The sequence below is a fragment of the Crocodylus siamensis genome, chromosome 1, assembly GCF_052110815.1.
Source record: "Crocodylus siamensis isolate JL-2025a chromosome 1, ASM5211081v1, whole genome shotgun sequence".
Lineage (NCBI taxonomy): Eukaryota > Metazoa > Chordata > Crocodylia > Crocodylidae > Crocodylus > Crocodylus siamensis.
In genome coordinates, this window is record NC_143395.1 from 226,791,354 (window position 1) to 226,812,501 (window position 21,148).

Consider the following 21,148-nt stretch of genomic DNA (forward strand, 5'->3'; position numbering starts at 1 on the left):
GTAGTGTCTTTGGAGATTAGCACAATGGAAGGAAAGCCGATAAGGAAGACAATACATATCTCTGCACATATATCCCTCTTCTCTTGTGAAAACTGCCAAGGAATGAGTGAAAATCTTTAGACACTGCATGCATTTGGTGACCACAGAGTATATCCACATTGCAATTCAGGGGACTAATTGCAGCACACATAAACATACCTAAATTAGCCTTAATCTATCTGATTGGAATGAAGTTGTGGAAGAACAGGTTTAGTATTGACTGCCCAAGCCTACCAGGAACCTTAAATGTATATTTGAAACCATGGCAGCTTCATTGCTACCAGTACCCAAGATACCTAGATAAAAGCTATGTTGGATATTTCTACACATACTTTAATCATACTTTTGATTCTAGATTAGACATAGTTACAGATAGGTCTATACTAATTAAAACTAACCTGCAAATGTTAAAAGAAGCCAACTGAGCCAATGTGTAGAACTCATACATCATATGATCTTCCAGGAGCATAGCTGACACTATCTACAGTGCTGCATAAAGAAGCTGATGTTCCCTTGGAGCTACAGAGAAGCAGACATCTTAGATGCTTGAGTTACCAGCTCCTTAAATTCCCAGTGTTCAGCTATTTACCCCAAACGTCTTCAGCACTTCTAGTGGGTATGTAAAGTTCAATCTGGGCTTGATCCAAAGCCCATTGACGTCAATCCTTGGACCAAGCCACATGTCTGGGATTTTCCAAGAGACAGGAAGGCCTTAGGCAACCAACTCCTAATGCCTTCCAATGGAAATTAGGCCTCCAGCTCCCCTAATAAATCAATGCCATGGCTTTTGTGTACCTGGAGAATACCTAGCACTACAGGCACTGATCCTGACTGATCCTGGGACTGAACCTACAATATTAGTTATTTAATGCAAATCCTTTCCCTGTGGTTAACCTACACTATTGCAGCTAATGGCCTTTGAAAACCTGGGATGTTTCTACAACCTTAACACAAGGTGGAACACTACTTTTTCTCAAAAGTAACCCACTAAGGAAGAGCTGAAGAACCATGCATCAAATTGTAAGTTATTTTTATTCTGATTTTTGCTCATTCAAAGCTTTTGAATTAAAGTCCTCAATGATTCTTTTGTTTTGCTACAATATATAATATAGCTATTAATTTATACTGAACAGTAGGATAAGGCTCAGCTATATGATGAGCTACAAATAATTTCAGCAGTAAAAAAAGAAAGAGAATGGTTATTTGTTGTTGAAGCAAAAAAAATATCCATTCATTGTGATTCACAAGCTCAGAAAGCTGAACCCCTTTCTTATTTTGCAGGGAGGGGTAGCTTTATAGGGCTGTCCAGGTGATTTTGCTTTGACAAGGAACTCGCTCTATACTGAGTAGATAGCAAGGAGGGGGCAGGAAATCACTGAAAGTGCATTATACAAGCTTCTACTGTGTGAAAAAGATAATGAAAGGAATATGCATTTTTAGAAGAATCTTTGAAAATTTAAACATAAGAAAAAAATATGTGAGAGAGGGTTGTCCTTATGTGCTTAGGTACCACTATGGAGATGATCTGAATTAAGAACCCATCCCAGTTATGGGCATGGGGTATGAAACCATCCTGTAGGGTGGGAGTTAGAGGTGGGGTAAACTGCAAAAGTACCCAAGTGCCTTAGGATCAGATGTTCAAAGGTGTCTGGGGGACATAAAGATGATGACGAGCATCTTAGGCCTAGATGTACTAAAGGATAGCTACATAAGGGTGGAGTCCAGAACCCTATGGTGGGAGCCCAGACTCCCTACGGAGTACCTTAGAAAGTGATCTACAACAACCTGAGTGCTGAGTAGAGGGATGCCTACAGCTAGTCAATAGGGAACACAAAGGACGGGGGGTACCTTTAACCTGTTTTTCTTGAGAGCTTAGGTGCCTTATTCAGTGTTGCTTGAAAGGAATCTCTGTCCAAAGCCTGGTCTCAGGGCAGGTGTTTATAATAACTTTACCAAAGACTTGCAGTGGGTTTGCTCTTTTCTTTGTTAAATGAAACCCCTTGCTATAGTGACAGTTACCTTTTTAGCTAGTTTTCTAGCACATTTGTACACGTGTCTGTGCCACAGTGCCTGGCACTTTTAAAAGCACTGGGTGCCCCTGTGTATCAGGGGTGTGCAAAGCGGCCACTATTTGATTTGGATTCGGACTTGGCCTGAATCAAGGTGTGATTTGATTCATTGATTCCATTCAGCTGTCCCCGACTCCATTCAGCTGAATCTGAATCTGAAGATTCGATGCTGATTTGGAGAATCAGTGATTTGGACATAGACACAGCTTTAAAAGTTTTTTCTACATACCTTGAGGTAGCAGGCACGGCTCATGATCTGTGCGATGCTGGGGCACATGGAGTGTCCCACAGGAGTGCAGGGGGCCAGTACCCAGTGGCGAATCTGGAAGTAGACTTGAAATACTTCCAGTCCACCTCCACATCTGCCAGGGAGCCTGCTGGGCCCCCCCTGTGCCCCCCACCTCAGTGATTGGTCACAAGGGGACCCTGGGTGCCCAGGAGGCACCAGTCACTGAGCCAAGGGGGTATGGGGGGCCCCCCAGAGCACTCCCTGGTGGACCTGGAAGTGGACCAGAAGTGCTTCTGGTCCACTTCTTGGTCTGCTGCCGAGCACACTGGGGAGCCCGCCATGCTTCTGTGGGACACTCCAGGCACCCAGCATCACAGCACTCATGAGCCCGTGCTACCTAAAGGTATATAGAAAAAACATTGAAAGCTGTGTCTATGTCCAAATCTCCGAATCTTTCTGAATCTCTCCAAATTGATTTGGAGGGTTCTGATTCCATTGAGAGAGATTAAAGGGTTCTCTGATTCGATTTGGATTTGGAGATTCGGCCACTAAATTGGGCCAAATCTCTGCCAAATCGAGTCAGGGACCGAAGCTACGCATAGGTATGCATTTGTATAAATGGTGAAACATACATGAGCTCTGAGAAAATGGCAGCTTTTGAACTAAAAAAAATTAAAGGTGTTTTATTTCAAAAGTGCACCACCACAATTTTCTGCACACTGACACGCATTTCACCATTTATACACATGCATGTGACGCAGCGCCGGGTGTGTCAGCTCACATGCTCCACTGATTTGATTAATCGAATCTGCTTCCAGTGCATCAGAGCAGAAAAAGGTATGTGTATAAATGCCCCTAGTGGTTAAACCATGCAGCTCAGCATGCTTCTGGGGTTTGCCAGGGAGCATGCTATGGGGACTCAGCACCTTCAGCTGTGGGACTCTGGGTTCCAGCAGCTGCAGGGTGCTGCTGGGACCCAGAGGCTGCATCTGATGGGCTGAGAGTTCCCAGCAGTTGCAAGTCTTGCAGCCCTGGCTGGACAAGGTTCACCCCTGCAGCTAGGTGCCCTGTCAGCTGATGGGGTTCCCAGCCTCAGGGGAGACCCTGCTACACATGCAAATTAAACCTGGATAGCAACCAGCTGTAAAGTACATATTTTCAAGTTCTAACTTTATAGCTGGTTGGAGCTTTTACTGTGTGTAGCGACTTCGTGCACATAGCTGGTCTTAAGGTAATTTCAGAATTAACCAGTTAATTGTATGATACCTGTGTATAGGGGGCCCTTAGAATTTTTTTTTAAAAGGTATCTAGGTTTCTACTGCTACTTTACGGCCTAAATACTGTTAAAATCCTGGCCCTAAGACACAGATGTAATTCAGCACCTTTGAAAATTTAGGCCTATGTAAATAAAGAAAATAGATAAATTAGTCATTTTGGAAAATGGGTTGATGTTCTCTAAATCAGTTGGGCACTTTTGAAAAATTTCCTACAGATGATCATAGTAGTTCTTATTAACATTAAATATATGAAACAATGAAAGCGTTCAAGAAGGGTGAATTGTGTTGTTGAGATTCCCACCCCCCCATCTGAAAATCAAATATAATTTTATTGTTTTAGATGCTGTTGCAAATAAGTAAAAGTCCTGCACTTAGGACAGAACAATCCCATGCACCACTCCAGGCTGGGAAAAGACTGGATAGGCAACAGGTCTGCAGAAAATAACTTGGGGGTTGCAGTGCACAATAAATTGAACACAAGCCAACAGTGTGCCCTTGATGCAAAGAAGGCTAGTGGCATACTGGGCTACATTAGAAGGAGTATTGCCAGCAGATCAAGGGAAGTGATGTTTCCCCTCAGGTGAAGCCACATGTGGAGTACTGTGTCCAGTTTTAGGGCCCCCCCATTATAGAAAGGATGTGGACAAATTGGAGAGAGTCCAGTGGAAGGTAGCAAAAGTGGTTTAGGGGCTGGGGTACATAACTTCTGAGGAGAGGCTGAGGGAACTGGGCTTATTTAGTTTGGAGAAGAAAAGACTGACAGGGGATTTAATAGCAGCCTCCAACTACCTGAAAGGATGGTTTCAAAGAGGATGGAGCAACTATTCTCAGTGATAGCAGATGGCAGAGCAAGGAGCAATGGTCTCAAGTTGCAGCAAGAGAAATTTAGGTTAGATATTAGGAAAAACTTTTGCATTAGGAAGGTAGTAAAGCGCTGGCTCAGGTTACCCAGAGTGGTTGTGTATAAAGGTTGTCTTAAAAAAGACGTAGCTAGACAAGCCTCAGCTGGGATGCTATAGTTTGGGCTGGTCCTCCTTTAAGCAGGAGGTTGGACTAGATGACCTCCTGAGGTCTCTTCCAACCTGAATTTTGTATGATTCTATGACTTGTGCCCTATATGTCTGCTAATGATTCACAAAAGGATATATTTTGAAACTAGTTTGAGATGTCTTGTGAATATTTAAAAGGATCCATAAAATCACTGCTCTCTCTCTCTCTCTCTGTCTCTCTCTCACACACACACACACACACACACACACACACACACACACACACACACGGTATACTGATGGGAGGGGGCATGCCCCTAAACACTGGCTTGGGGGTGGTACCAGCCAGGCCCTCCAGGGGGTATTCGGTCCCCCGGTCTCACTTCCAGTTTTGCCACCAGCACTTCTGGTTCTGCCACTGGTGTTTCTGGGCTCAGTGATCAGCCGCTGCCCCACTCTCAGCAATTGGCTGCAGATGGTGGGGCGGGAGGGACACAAATATGAGTACTGGCCCCTGGATGCTGGAGAGCCACAGTACACTACTCTCTCTCTCTCACACACACACACACACACACACACACACACACTGCTTGAAGTTTGGAAAAAAGAAGGTATAAACATGAATAGCAGTAATGATGAGGGAACAAGGAATAAGACTGACTGCATTGGTCATGAGGATTCTGTGATAGGGTGAAGAACTATGTGGTCATTGCAGTTTGCCTGTTCACTGATGTGTTTGGTGCATGCATGACCTCTGGGACTGACCATCTTGCCTGTCTCTAGAGACCATTATAGAATTCAAAGGAATGGACACCTGGAGTAAATAAAGATCTGTCTTTGGAAAAGATTATGTGTCAGACCAGGACATTTGGCACTGCAGAATGCATGCTTAGGCATGAACTAATTAAAGTAGTCACCCATCACCCACTAAAAAGTCAAGTTATATACACATTTTGAGAAGAAACAAAATTGATAAAAGCAATATAGGAGACAATTCTCACATTGTAAAACTGAGACAGTTCTTCACTGAGATGCTCCACATTATGCCAACTACAGAAGCTAACTCAGTGCTCATTATAATGCCTGAGTTGAGACTGTCTGATGTTTTGGCTTAATAACATGGCAAAATAAATAGTTTTAATTGAACATATCGGAGGCCTTGCAGCCATTCTGAAAGAACTGTATCAAATAACGAATGATTCCAAGAATGTCCAGAGTTCCAATTTCCCTTTCTCATAATACAAGAACAAAGAGAACCCCAGTAGAATTAAAAGCAAAAAGCAATAATTACCAAACTGATAATGGCAATATTTGCATATAGGCTCACTATGGCAAGACTGAGCCAAAGAGGATGAAGATGGGAATTCATAATCTCTTAGCAAAGAATCTCCCACAGTCACCTTATATTATAATGGAAATCATCTGTCATGTTACAAGCTACAAGTAACGTGCTACTTGCCTATATTTTACAGAGTCTTCCCTCATGGGAACCACTGCATAGTTATCTGTAGTTAATACAAGAGCTACAGCTTTCTCTGAAACATCTGGGACTAGCTACTGTTGGAGAACAAGGCTAAATCATGGTCCCATTGAAGTCAATAGTTAAACACACATTGACTATAATAGGGCCAGGAATATGCCTCAGGTTCTGGACTAGATAGGTAACTAGTGTGATCCAACATGACAAATTCTGTGTTGCTATGACAAAAAGCATGAAAGCTTCTCTCTAGCACTTGGAAACTAGCATCATATTTGGCACCTTTGTCTATATTTTCAGTGAAGGGTGACGTAAATTAAATAGATCAAGCAGACTACTCTATTACTTCACATCTAGATCTGGTCCTTTTAGAGCAAAGTGAAGGCACATAGATAGAATATTTTTTGGGTGGGATGGAGGTATACTCTGCTACTGCCTGTGCTGTGTCTATTTTTTTTTTGGATCAGATAACTTGAAGCTCTGGAGCTATTAATTCAGAATCTTTTAAGCATCTTTCATCAGTACTACCCACACTTCAGAATGTAAAAAAGCAAAGCAACTCTATTTTATGTTCATATTAGTATTCCCACTTTTGACGCTCTGCCTGTAATTTCTAACTGCATGTAAATTTGCGTATTTCATGTATTCCTTAGAACTTACACCTTATGAATGTGAAAAAGAATGCTGCAAAAAAAATCACATCTTTTAAAATAAAATGTGAATGAGCCCTTGAAGAAATAAAATTCCTCCTGAATCTCAGCTTCATAGTCTTTAAATCTCACATGTGCACTTTATCAAGGACCATTTAGTTCACGGAGATGCAGAGAGCCAATGGAACAGAAATGATCTCTTAGCTAGAAAGTGATGGCAAAGATTTGTTGGCACTACTACTTTTCATTGTTAATACTAACCAACTCTGAGCTAAACAAAAACATTAGCCTTACTTTTGAGGACCATTGCTGTATCTACACCATATCTCTGTTATGTTTGTGCCCTCCCATCTACCTGCTTACACACACCAAACCCATATATGTGGCAGTGAAGCTGCCCCATGGACATCAGACCCTGCTGCTATCGAGACCTAAGTCTCCAGTATGCTGGAGAGAGGCTATCAGGAATGGCTACAGAGTGGATTTACATTGCACTCCCAGATTTGATATGTATGAGCAGGAATGGGGAATGGGGTGTGCTTCGGAGCAGGCCTCCCTGGACACACCAATGACACGATATAGACATAGCCCAAGTTACTTTCATGTAACTGAGCAGAACTATCCACGACCCCATATAGCAATACTGCTCTTCCACATCTTGAACTGAGAGGAAACTTACGGCTGCAGCTCAGCCTCTAGCCCAGGCAGGTCTTTGATAGCAAAGCTTCTGATACACAAGCTGGGGCTCCCCATCCGTGTCCCCTTCTCGCTGAGCACTGCCACTTTGCCCTTGGCCTGGCCCTTGATGCCCTTTTCCTAGCCCATCATGCTGCCACTGCCCAGGGGCTTTTTATCCCACTGCCCCAGCTGGCTGGATCCAATCAGCTCCAGGTACAGCTAGGCAGGGGGTAGATCCTGCTCACCAGTCCCTGGGATTAGTCCCCCAGTGGCTCCCACCTGTCACAAGCAGCGGGGCAGGGCTTGGTGTATGTGTGGGTGTGTGTATGTGTGGGTATGGGGCATGCCCCTGACCACAGTACTCCGGGCAGTCGCCCACACTGCCCACCCCTAAGCCCAATTCTGCAGAGACAGGGAAGGTGTTCTTATGTTCCTTCCCACTGAAGCTATTCCATTTTGAATGGCCTGCTTACATACACACTGGGTAATAAGGAAGGTTTAAAAGTAAGTGCATGACTGGACAGTTAGGTAGGTAAGGCACTCCCCTGGCAAAAAAGTTAGCTGGATTTTAATCCCTATGTCAGCGAATATTTCAATATTAAGCATTCATTGGAGCAGGGACTGGAACCAAATGTCCCCTACCCCACAGGAGTGCTCTGACCACAAAACTGTAGAAACATGCTAATTCTTGCTTGCTGTCTCTCTCTAGTCCACTGAATGTTTGAAAAGCAGAACAAGTTTAACTTGAGGAAAGCAACATCACCACAGAATGCCCTATTATGTTAGTGGCTAGGGAATTGGGAGGTGTATGTTTCAACCCCCTCAGGCAGGACCAAGTCTTCTACATCCAAGGTGAAAGCTCTAACTACTGAAATATGAATAAATGAGCCCCTTCTCTTCTGCTTCGATTTGTATGGAGTCTGATCTATTAGACATGTTGTGAGAACACCTACCAAATTAAACTCTGCAGGTGCAGTAGGGAGACTAAAACCTAGTCTGTGAATCCCAGTGGAGCTTAGGTTTGAGATGGACACTCAGGTCTTTACCATGATTGGTATTTTGAAACATGTCCACAGGCAGAACCTTATCTGCCTTGGGAATTTTAACTCTGGAAACAGGCATTTTCAGAGCTGGGTGTCAGCTAAGTGCTAATTTTGAAGATTAAATTTTGGACCCAATTTAGCTAATTGATGCAGCAGTTGAGTACACAGATCTCCTGTTAGTGTACCCCCAGTTCCTTGTGACAGATATAGTTTTGAAATTCCTGGGAGAGTAGTCTTGTCACAGATAAGTGCCCTAATCAAAATACAGGATCTAAATACCCATGAAACTTCAAGGCAGTTCAAATCTTAATCCAGACTTCTGCTGATGGGTTATCTTTTGTCACAGAGCAGTGTAGAAATGCACACAGGAGTAGAAAATGAGACCTCTCCCCCATCAGGGGATGATTAGGCTTTTATCATGGACCAAAATGAACAACAAAAGTAAAAAATCTCAAGTATTTGGGCCACCCTTTCTTTTCCAAAGGAAACTAGGCAAAAGAAATAAAGAAACATGCTGGAAATGATTTACATAAAAAAATAATTCCCACATGAAAAATAATTAAACATATCTCCATCTTACATGCACAATATAGATAACTGGAGACTTTCACTTATGGGCTCTAGGACTATTACAGTTATTTTCTGGAGGAGACTCAGAGAATGAGAAACACTGAGAGGCAGGTAACATTTATTTCCTCACCAGGAAGTTATCAAGCTTACAGAACTTAGACACCTTTGGATGTTTGAGCAACTCCTACTGAAGACAAAGAAAGTGTGGTGGTCATACCTAAGAACCGAATTTGGTCCAGGGACAAATCTAGATAACTTAGAGGTTATCTTTTAGATAACTTAGAAGTTCCCTGGATCCCCTTTTAAATCAATCCCTGCTTCTTGTTTTTAATGCAATTGCCATGTTTCCCTGTGTACAACACATATCTTTCCCTGCAAAATCAGCCTCCCAAAATTGGAGAGCATATATTAAGTGGGGAAGCTGATTTTCTGACAGAGAAACACACTGGTTTGATTCCTGTTCCACAGTGCAGCAGCTATCGCTATTCAGGCAGCTGAAGGAGTCTGTTGACTTAATGGTTAATTGTTCATCACTCAAGAGGTATAAATGATTGGCTCCCCTTTATTAATGGTTTTGATGTCCCACTAATTAAATTAATCTTTATTAGGGTAATAGATTTCTGCTAACTGCTCCTGGTCTCTCTTTCTCTCTCTTTGTATTTCACAGCCTTGGAGACTTTTTAGCTCTTTTCAGAATCATAGATCCACCTATGCAGATGAGTCTTCAGCAGCAGCTAGGGTTTCAGCTTTACTTGAGCAGGTAAGGGAGAGATTGAATTGATTCGATCTTTGCAGGTTAGTCTAACCTGGCTAGGTTAAATCACTTTGTAACTAGACATGCCAGACATGCAGGCACATGTCTGCAGTGGCTTAGGTTAGAAACCAGGGGGAGGAGGGGAGAGGGTTGCTAGAACAGCCCTCCCTTTCTTCCACAGTGCTGAGCTGAGGGGGAGGGAGATGTGGCCAGGCCCTGGCAGGATGCTCTGATTAGGGACGACTGCCTGCCCCATCTCAGGCTTTTCCCCACGTGCTGCTCAAGGGGCAGGAATGTGGCTAGACCCCATGCCTCTGCTAGCACTGAGGCAAGTCAGGGGGTGGGGGGAAGGGCATGTGCGGTGCATGCACCTGGTGATGATATCAAGCTTTTCAGTCTCCCTCCCTGCTTCTTTATACTGTTTGCAGAAAATTGAAAGGCAAGCAAGCCAGCAAGGGACTGATAACAGTGCTTCTCACCTCATCAGCAAAACAGCAGCCTCTCTCCATTACTTCAAACTCTTCTTAAACTTACTGGCTGACCTGTTGACTAGCTCCAAATATCCCTAAGTGGTCAGTTTTCTGTCTACCTGACCCAGTGAAATTGGAGAGACTCACACACAGAGGCATCTCTCAGCATTAGCTAGCATACCACATACCTAAGGTCCATAATGCTGGGGTCCGTGCTGTGGCAGGTAAGAGGGAAGGAAGTGGGGACCCCTGTTTCTCCAGCAAGCAGTGAGTGGGGGCAGGGCAGAAGCCTGAAAGTCTCTGCCAAAGCTGCAGCCAAGGAGCAGAGCGGAGGGTCCAGCCCTGCTGTGGAGCAGAGAGTCCTGCCCAGCCTAGAGAGCATGCTGGGATTCTGGGGGTGTCTGGTTTATCTTAAATCAGCAAGGGGTTTGGGATAGACATTATATAAACTGGTTTGAGCCAAATCAGTTAAGTCTGATACTACATTCAACCAGGTTTATCTCAAACCATTTTCAGCCATTTTCAAACTGGTTTATGTGCTCTGAACATCTGTTCTGTTACAGGTTTAGACCAATTTCTGATCACTTAAACCAGTTTATATGTGATGTCTGTCCCTAGCCCTGAAGATTAGGTTCTGTCCTAGATCTATGCAACTGTAACTCTGGAAAAATATTTTATTCTTCAATTTGACTTTCAAAAACAAGGTGTATGCTATATTCTGGGGTGCACTGCATGTGAGAAGGAAAGGATTGAAAAGGAAGTTCAGTTACTTTCTCCTTTCTCTCACTTCCTGTTTGTCTGTTATTTAAGAAAAGCATAGTTAAATCATAATACAGGAATCTGGGAGAAATGACAACTCTGAAGAGTCACTTTGACAGACTAGTGTGATATAATCCACTTTACCAGAAAGATAGAACCCAGTGGTGTACCCATTCATACTGTCAGGTTTTTGCCTTTAATTTATATATTTTTTCCTATTAGATTCATACACTTCTCTCCCCAAAACAGGTTCAGGGTGGTTTACAATAAAAAGCAGATGAAAACCAGCTCAGAACCTAATGAACAGTTGGCTGAAAAGGTGTCTGTGTTAAAGATTCAGCAGACTTCCTACACTTTCAATGAAGGTAGTTAAAGCTTACCGTACAGGCTCCCTGAGGGTAAATTGGGCTGCAATAAAGTCATTGGCAAGACTCAAAAGTAGAACCTTCAGAAATGCTAACTTAATTATTTGATGACTGCTAAGAGAGTGAGAAGATTTAAAACAAATAACCCCCTTCAAGATTTTTTCTAACCTTATCCATCACAGAGAAGCTCAAAAGGGCACAACTCAAATTAAAAACACACTCATACCCTTCCGGTTTTAGCCAGCTACCTTTTAAAATGCAGTAAAGATTGAAATACAGATGCTGGCATAGTGAGACTCAGTTATGCAATCATTACATGCTAAGTTATCCCTGCTGTTTTCAATATGAGTACTCATGAAAGGTGAGCAAATGTTAAGTGGCCCTGCATTTGAGCCCAAATTTTAGATTTCATTAGTCCTCTTTACAAATGCAGGTAAAGATGCAATAGGATGTAATGCATGATCCACAGAATTGCTCCCTGTCTTGCCACATGTACATGGCAGGAAGCATGACTGTGGGATCACCCGTTAGATCCCATTGCACTGGCAAGAAGCAAGTCTCCCACAGCTGGCCACCCCCTCTGCTCGCTGGGCTCTCAGGCACGAGTTGTCACCTGCACCCTGTAGCTGGGAGACCACAGCTGATGTGATCTCCCAGCTGCTGGGTGCCCCATGCACCATGACAGCTGGGCAATCTCAGCAACACTCCATAGCTGCCAGGACTCAGCATCCACAGCTACCAGGTGCTACTGGGGCCAAGAGCCCTGCTTGCTTCTGTAAACAAGGTCCCACAGCTGACGGGACTCTCTGTCTCGCCTGTATTGTATGTGTGCATCTGGGGCACTGGCAGGGCTTAGAGTCCCACAGCTAAAAGGGATTCTTGGTGCCGGCAGCTGCCAGGACTCTTGGCTCCTGCAGCACCTGGCATCAACTGTGGGACTCAGCCCTACTTGTGAGTGTGGTATAGCCAGGGCTAAGAGTCCCATCAGCTTCAGGAGTCTCAGGCCTGGCTGTGAGTGGTGTGCAGCTGGGACTGAGAACCCCACAGCTTATCTTGGTCCCAGCTGCATCTCATGGCTGGGAGATCACAGCAGCTATGGTCTCCCAGCTGCAGGGGATGCCTACAAAATTAAAGCTAACTGAAGCTAGATAGAAACCAACTACAAAGTTATTACACATTTTTGAGCAATAACTTTGTAGTTGGTTGGATCTTTTTAAGGTGCCGTGGTTAATTTGCACACTTGGCCTGTCTAAATTTATTGCACAAATAACTGGGTAATTACTTAATAGATTTATCGTGTAGTGGGGGCCACTGAAAAAGTTGGGTGAAAAAATTAACAATTGGAAATATTAGCTGAAAAACTATTAATGTCTTTTTAAAAATAAATCTTTGTATGCATCCTTGTGTCAGTATTAAAGACAGTCAACTGAAATTATAAACAAAAATGTAGTGTTACTGTCCAAGCAAATTTTAAACGAACTTTTTAGAGAAAAGAAAGTTACATTGCTTCCCACTTGTATTAAGCAGAGTGTTATTAGCAGCACAAGTAAGGAAAGTATTTTTTAAAATATGATAATCTGATAGCTCATTAAAACATTGCAACACCCTCTCAGATTTTACTACAAAACTTCTGGTATCTAAATCTGTTCAGACATTATATGACAATATTCAAAATCCTCCTGAAGTGGTAGATTGTCACATCACACATTCAGTCATTTGAGTAAGGCTTCACTTCTCTCATTCACTTCCTTGGTCCTGCTCAGACTGTTGCAGAGGAGAGAAGGGGATAACTACAAGAGCTAGAGAAGAGGCGGAATGGACTGGAGTGTGGTGAGGGGTCCTAACTCTACTTTTCTTTGCCCTATCTACACACTATAACATGTGGAGGTTGGGAAAGGAGCCAGAGGGGCCAATGGCTCCACAGAACAGGGTGAAGTACCCTCTCAGAGCAAGGAAAGGCAGGGATAGAATGAGACTCAGTTGTAGCACCCCAGAGCTGCTCCTGGCATGGGTCAGTTACATACCACCTCTTACCTGGGGCAAGGTAAAAAAAATATATATAATTATTGTATACATACTCTTTTCACTTTAATGCAAAGTGCACAGTAGCCATGGGATCCACCTGGATAGCTATCAAGGACCTTTCTTTCAAAGACACTGAAAAATGAGAGTAAATGCATATTTTATTGAGGGATTATTGAATACTATCAATGGAACCAGAATATAGCACTTGATTACAGCCAGTATCATCTGCTGGTTGATCGGTCACCACTTCCTCAAATCTTATCTTATTAGGAGTATAATTTTATCTTCCTTTAACGAGCTCAGTTATTTCTGTTCTTTTGGGAAAATGCATCATTACATGCTAATGTATGGGGAGAATTTCGGCAGGATGTTCACATGCGAGTGAGGCACATAAAACTAAATGTAGGCAGATAATAAAAGGCTTGATTTTTGTGAAGTGCTAAGTACCTGTAATGTCAATCAACTTCAACTGGCAACAGTGAACGATCAATGAGTCCAAAAAGCAGGTCAATTATTTAGATGTCCAATCTAGATTTAAGTGCCTAATTTTAGGGTTTCAACACTGACAATATTGGCCTTCATTTTCTGCACTACAAATTGATAATTATTTTTTTAACATAGACCCCTGGACTTAGTGTGATCTTTCCAATTTTAATTCGTATAATTCCAGATGGTGCAAAGTGTTTGCTTGCCAATGGCATTGCCTCATGAGAGGAAGAAGGAATAAATGCACAACAGGAAGATGACAGAGACCTGTTTTCTGACCAGCTGGTCTATATGCAGTAGCCATAATGAGAACAGTTGCCGCAGCCTGCTTTTTCCTTATTCCTATGCATGTATTAGGAGAGGGTTTGTTAGGGCTCCAGAGTCATTTATTAAATACTTCATTTGAGGTTACTTAAACTCTAGTTTTAGCTGCTGATAAAGTGCTCAGTAATCTCTTGGAAGGACTGGATGTTTGGTGGTGTATTTTGGTAGCAGGCTCAATCTTAGATTGTCAGGGAACACTCTGCTAATTCTTCAAATATAATGGATTGCCCTATTACTCAGTAAGTGGAAAAACACTGGTTCCTAACTTCAGGTGCTCAGATTTACAGGAGAAATCAGCCCTCCTATGCCCCAGAGGGCTACAGATCCAATTCGGTAACTAGGTTGTAATCTGCTCTTGTCAGATTTTTCAATCTTATGACACTAAGGGCAATGTTATGCATCTTTTCAGACCTCAGGCTCAAATTGGAAAAACACAGGGTCCCTAGTGTGGACTCCACAAAACAGACCACACAAGTGTACAAGATAAAATTGTCAAAAGTATACAAGGTAAAATTGCCAAAAGTACCTATGGCACCAATTTATAAAGCCATTTAGGCTGGTTTAAAGTATAGATTGGTGTCCAGTAGGATTTAAAAAATCTCTTTGTAAATCTGGCCCTACATTACTGAAGCCTAAATCCTCAGAGGTATTTAGATGTCTAATTTCCCCTGATTTCCCCTGAATACATAAAAGGACCTGGGCCTTAGGAACAAAAGTCTTACTTCAAGTGGGACGTTTTGTTTTAGGTGACAAAGTAACTTTTGAAAATGTTACCCATTGGGCTTCATTCTCTACTCCATTACATCAGTTGGATGTAACAGAGTAGAGAATTTTTCTAGGTTCAGTCACATATTGGTATAAAAAGAACAAAACAAAGCGCAGCATCTTGCGTATATTCTGTGCTGGCTAGAAAAAACCATGGGGTGTGAGGGATTGCTTCCCTTTCTAGTGATAGGTACAAATACATCAATCAGCACCAGGGGATTGTAGGATTATAGGGATAACAGCACAAAGTAAGGTGCAACATGAAAAAGAGGTACAAGAGATAAAAATATAAACAAATACAAAAATACAGGGCAGACTTCACAATAAAGCCCAAGCCATGTAATCAATGGGGTGTGCCTTCCAGCTGAACTTCTGCAAGCAGGAAGACCAAATTTTCAGCAATGTATATTACTCTTCATCCCAGATTGTGGAATTCACAGAGAGAGAGGTCCCAGGGGGAAACACCTATTGGTATTACTGACAGATACCAATGCAGCTGGACAACAATAAAAAGGCAGGGAGCCTTTGTGCTGTGACCCTTTGCTTCTGTGAACTCCAAGATTCACTGAAAAGATGTGTATGCAGCTTTTCTCAAATGATGAAGAGAGTTGAACTGCATCCTCCCAGCAATCCCTATTAGAGATTTTACAGAAAACCCTGTGGGATCGATGTTCCACCACTTAGTTCACAGTTCGCTTTGCCATTGACTTTGAGAGAAAAATGGGACCTCATGAACTGAAACTCAAAGTCGTCCTCTGTAGAAGCCAATACCATGCAGGAAAGAATGGCAAGTTACATGTTAATTAGCGCTGCTCAAATATGTTGAAAATGTGGTGGTCAGGGGTAAGCAATAGGAATCTCAACACATTTTGACAACATTCCCCTCATTTTCTAACTAACTGTAGAGCTAGTTGAAATTTTCAGAATATTGCAATTTAAAAATTAACATTAATAGGAAAATAAATTGAAATATCCTCCTTCTCCTTTCCATTTCAACAGAGTCTACTTTCCTCAGATATAGCTTTTGAAGTGCTACCGTTTCCAATGGAAACTGGGTTTCCTGTTTTCTGAATGCCTCACCACACAGCCAGAGGGCACATTTACCTTGAAACATAAAGAAAAATGTAAGAAATAAATAGTGTCAATCAGGAACCGAACAAAGACTTAGAAAATATTTATGCCCACTTCCTCTGAGGTGTGCTGTAGCTCTTCCACTCTCTTTTATATTCTATCCCTTTTGTTTTGTGCATTTTTAGCAATACAGCGCTGAAAAGGGCTTCCTGGGTAATCACATCCAGTCCCTTGCATTTGCAAGCCATTACTGACCAGGGAAACTCCAAAATGGCCACATTGAATCCTCACCTCAAACTGCAAAGGACAATATGTTGTAATGGTCTTGATCTAAATGGGCATAACACAGAATTTGCAAGGGCACCCACTAATATTAAAGTCTTCCCACAAGGCCAATGTTTTGCTGTGTGGCTTCAGTTTTAGTTTTCTGGCCTTCAGTCTCCAATCCTGCAAACATATGACCAGTAAGTTATCGTCTGCCTCACACCCTGAAGTTCAGGACCTGTAAAAGTGCTTTCAGGGCTGGGGTCTTCCTTGAAAGCTGTTATAAATAGGAAGTGTGTTATCCTCCTTCATACTTAAAGAGAGTGCCAAGAACAGTTTTGACATTATAAAAATAGTAAGATGGTCATGTCCAAGGGTTGAGATCATGGCTACAGATATATTCACACTTCAGAAAGAATTTCTTGATAGCATTTTCTTGAAGAATATTATTTTTCCCTTCAGAGATCTGCATGCATTAATTAATTGTTTGATGATAAATCATGGGAGGGTTTCTTTAGTGAAGGATTGGAATTTTTCTAAAGAAATGTCTGTGTTTGCTTTTTGGGTTTTTTTGTGAAGAGAATAGTACTAAAATTGGTTTCGTCAGAGAGCTGAAATATTCTTGATACTTAATATTGCATGCAAAGGAAAATACTGGGTTTGTGCCCTTTTGTGATATTTAGAGAAGGCTTGAGAGGTCATTATTTTAAAAGTTACAGTCACTATTCATTATTTTAAAAGTTCCAATCACTATTCAACCACGGGGCAAATTCTGAATGAGCCAAGCAAATGAGCTCCCTGGTAGCCCTACCAGGTAAAGTATAGCTATTCAAAATAGTGTAGAGCCTGTAGACCCTAACAAAATAAAGGACATGTTTCTGTCATAAAATGGCCTTAGTGGTTGTAATTCAATGCATTACAGCATCTGGCCAAATGATGCAGAGGCCAAACCAAAGCACTTCTTGGACTTTTGAAATGTTTGAGAGGCAGCTACATGTGAGGAGTCCTAATCAAAGAAGACAATGAGGAGACAATACAGACAAACCATCCTAACACCAGGCTATGGTGCTTAAGGAGCTTTTGCTCAACTTCTGTTCTTTAAATGAAGGCAGCAAGACAAAAAATGTTGTTAACAGATAATTTGTGTGGTGCAGCAGATGGCAGGCCAGCCTGGGACCCAAATGAGCTGGGATTCTGGTCCCAGCTCTGCCACTGGGATGCTGAGTAGCCTGGATAAGTCACTAACTGGTCTTTGTGTTGCAGTTAGTGAGATAATGGTACTGATTTCCTCTATAAAACACTTTGAGAACTACAGCTGGCAGGAGTTGGGGATTATCGCTCATTTGTAATATAACAGTAATGGCCTGGTCCTGCAAGGAAGAGCTGAGTGACCTCAACTCCCATATGGAGGCCTGACTCTCATTTTAGCTAAGTCCCCTCAATAGTGGCAGGATGAATGCAATGAGTTGGCATAACTGAGCATCCGCACCAAGGTCAGTGGGCATTCTGGGGTGACACAGCACCTTGCAAGGTTAGGCTCCGACCCCAGGGACTGTTATCTTTGTACGAGATTTTGCTGAAAAAGCACAAACAGCTTTGTTACCCCAGAGAGTCCAACATTAAGACCTTGGCTGAGCTGATGTTTACTTGAATCTGTTAGCAGAAAAGTATCTTCCAAGCAAAATTGCACGCAGCAATGGAGTGGGATCGGAGCAGAGGCCTATGCTAGGATGAGTTTCTTATTCTGCTACTCCTATCAAAAGAAGAGCTGTGTGTTTTTAGGTATAGAGATTAAAAAATTTTAAACTGGGAAAGACTGTAAAGGAATCAGTTGAGCTATATCCATAGCAGTTTATTATGCAATAAATTCAACACCATACTTGATGTTGCAAGATTTGTTGACATTCCTATCTGTACTGTATTATTACCAGAGGTGTCAGTCCTAGGAGATGCAAAGCGAGGCTGCTCACCATGTCTTGGGAAGGGGGCCTACACCTGAACTAATATCTTTAGGAACTTTAAAAAGGGGAAATTCCACAGCTTTCTGCCCACTGTTTCAAGGAGCCTGCTGTAATTCCTGAAAGTTAAGGGACAGTGCTAATGATAATCAGCTAAGAGATATGACAGCTGTGTTTAGAAGCTGTGAAAACCATCAGCTGAACAGTATGCAAAAGCCTAGTAACTATTAGCTGAACAGTATGCAAAATGGGGAAAAGAAAACCCTACTTCATTGCAACAAGATGCTTTCTGGCTCTGAACTCTAATGAATTAGAATTGCAAAAGCACAAGGCAGAGAAGATAACTGCAGCGGGCAAAGCATGAAATGCAAACAAGCTGGATCATAGAAGTGGGAAACAGTTATTAAGTGCCCAGCCTGCCAGGGTAGGACTTTACCTTATACTCTGTCTTTCAGTGTTTTGCCCAGGCCTGTATAAAATGACTCAGGCTATCTCTTAGTCTGGAATATTATTCCACCATCTAACAGTTTGGATATTTTCCCCCTGGTACTCTGCCCACAGCTTCACATCCACTACTCTATCCCTTGGATGACCCTAAAAAATTCCTTTCCATATTTGGGAAGTTGCACCTTTCAAAAATGTGTATGTGTTTATCACATCACCCTCCCTTTTAGTCACTGATGGGTCAACTACAACGTAATGTACATATTTAGTTCTATTAATATTTCCCTCACAAATCAGTCCTTCTAGTGCTTTAAACAATTCTGTTGCTTTGCTCTGAATTTCTTCCAATCTGTCAATATCTTTCTGGTATTGAAGGACACGGGATTATGTGCAGCATTCTAGGTGAATCATTATGTTGCCGGCAACAAGGCTGACATTTGCTGGTGTTATATAGTGTAAATATTCTCAGAAAAAGCTGCATTTCACTTACACTGGGCTATGAAAATGTTCACGTTCTAGTCTGTGTGAAATAAACAACACAACTCAATGCCTAATTTGGATCTTTCCTACAAAAAAAAGACAAAGAAAAGAAAAAAGAAAGAAAGAAAAAAAGTGCTCCAAGCAGCGTGGATCTGTTTCCTCATCCTATGCAGCTGCTCTGGATTTTTAGAGATCACAGATGTTTTATCTAATCTGATCTATCTAACCTCTAATGTATCCTCTATTATAGTGGTGAAATTCAACCCTGTGCAGATAGATGGCCAGCAGGATGAATATGCATCACTTAAGTCCCATCTGAGACCTGGCTTAGACAGGATACTAGTGGTGCACAGGCTTCATACTAGCTCTCAGTACATTCATAAACTCAATAGGAGTTATTTCCGTTTGAGCAGATCACTGTCTATACCTTTTTTCTGCCATAGTTTTGTTTTTGCTTATTCTTTTTCTCTAGTGAGAGGCAATTCTAAGTCTTCTTTATTGAGGGAAAGCAGTGAAAATGTGTGCATTTCATAATGCGAAGCAGAAAACAGGCAGATTCCTGCTCAACTCATGCTCTGGTGGTAGGAAGGCTATAAGCAAAGAGCTCTGTCTGGCCCTGTCTCTTTTGAGTTTCACCATAGGATGCATCCAGAGGTGGATAAAGGCCATGTGCTATGCTCGCAACACATGTTAATGTGCATGATGGAGCTCATGAATGATTTTCTTTGTTAAAAATAAATACAGTGTCCTGTCTAAAATTTCTTCTGAGTACAGGGCATCAACAGTCCCCAACCCTGAAATTCGTGTTTCAGGAAAGGTTGGCTTTAATATGGCTGCCATTTCCCACAATCTGATTAAGGAGGTCACCCCACCTTTCTGAAACATGCTAGGATAACACTTGAGAAATATTATTGGTCCACATACCTGCTGTAAGGTTTCTGGTCCCACAGACAATGCCTATGATTTGCCTGATTTTTTTTTTCTTCCTGAACACAAAACTTCTGATCCAGCAGAAAGAGGACATGAAAACAATAAATAAACATTTTAAATTTTGTATATTATTTTTCAAAACTTCAGCCAGGGCATACATGTTTCATTGTAATGTGACCTTCTGCATGTTGTTCAGCTATCTAAAAGGGAGACAAAAGAAAAGCTGAATATTCATTCCTTGTGCACCATTGCCTTCTCTTAAACAAAAATAACTGGCATTGGTTCTGATCTTGAAGGTCTTCACTCATGCAATTATTCCAGTCAAAGTCAATGGGGTCTGTTTGGAAGAGTAAGGTTTACTTGTGTGAATAAAGATGTGAAGACCTTTACTTTGCTAAAAATCGGAGGCAGGCATTGTTACTTCTGAAAGGACTTTCAGGTGCTGCAACATGCCATGCACGTGCTGTGTCTATTGCTGTGTTCACAGAATGTGATTCTCTAATAAAGATTTTCGGTGTATTTCATTTTTCATTTTTGTATTTTTTTTTTTAAATCCACATCAAAGTCATTTATTATTCTAACAAATTTCTACACTGAACTGTTTGCTTACCAATGACTCTACAGAGGGTGTGAATTATTTATTTATACAGACTACTCCTTAGTTGGGGCCAACATTAATTTGATGAGGTCACTAGCATTGTGGGTTTAATTGCCATGTAAACAGTTATGGAGCCTATGTCTTTAATTAGCATTCTAAATTCTACACAATTTATGAATCACAAATATTTTCATTTTGACATTTTAAAGCGGTTATTTTGTTAATGAAGAATTTATCAGAGTTATGCCAATCCCCTTGTCTTTTGCTAATGCCTCTCTTGCATTTTCTGATATGTTAATTTTGTTTGGTATAAATATTTGTGCTCATTAAGATGAATCCATGCTGACTCATCCATCCCCCTCTCCCCCAGATGACTTTGATCCTACTATAGATTGTTTACTAATTTATAGTAACTACCTTCTAGCTTGGTCTTA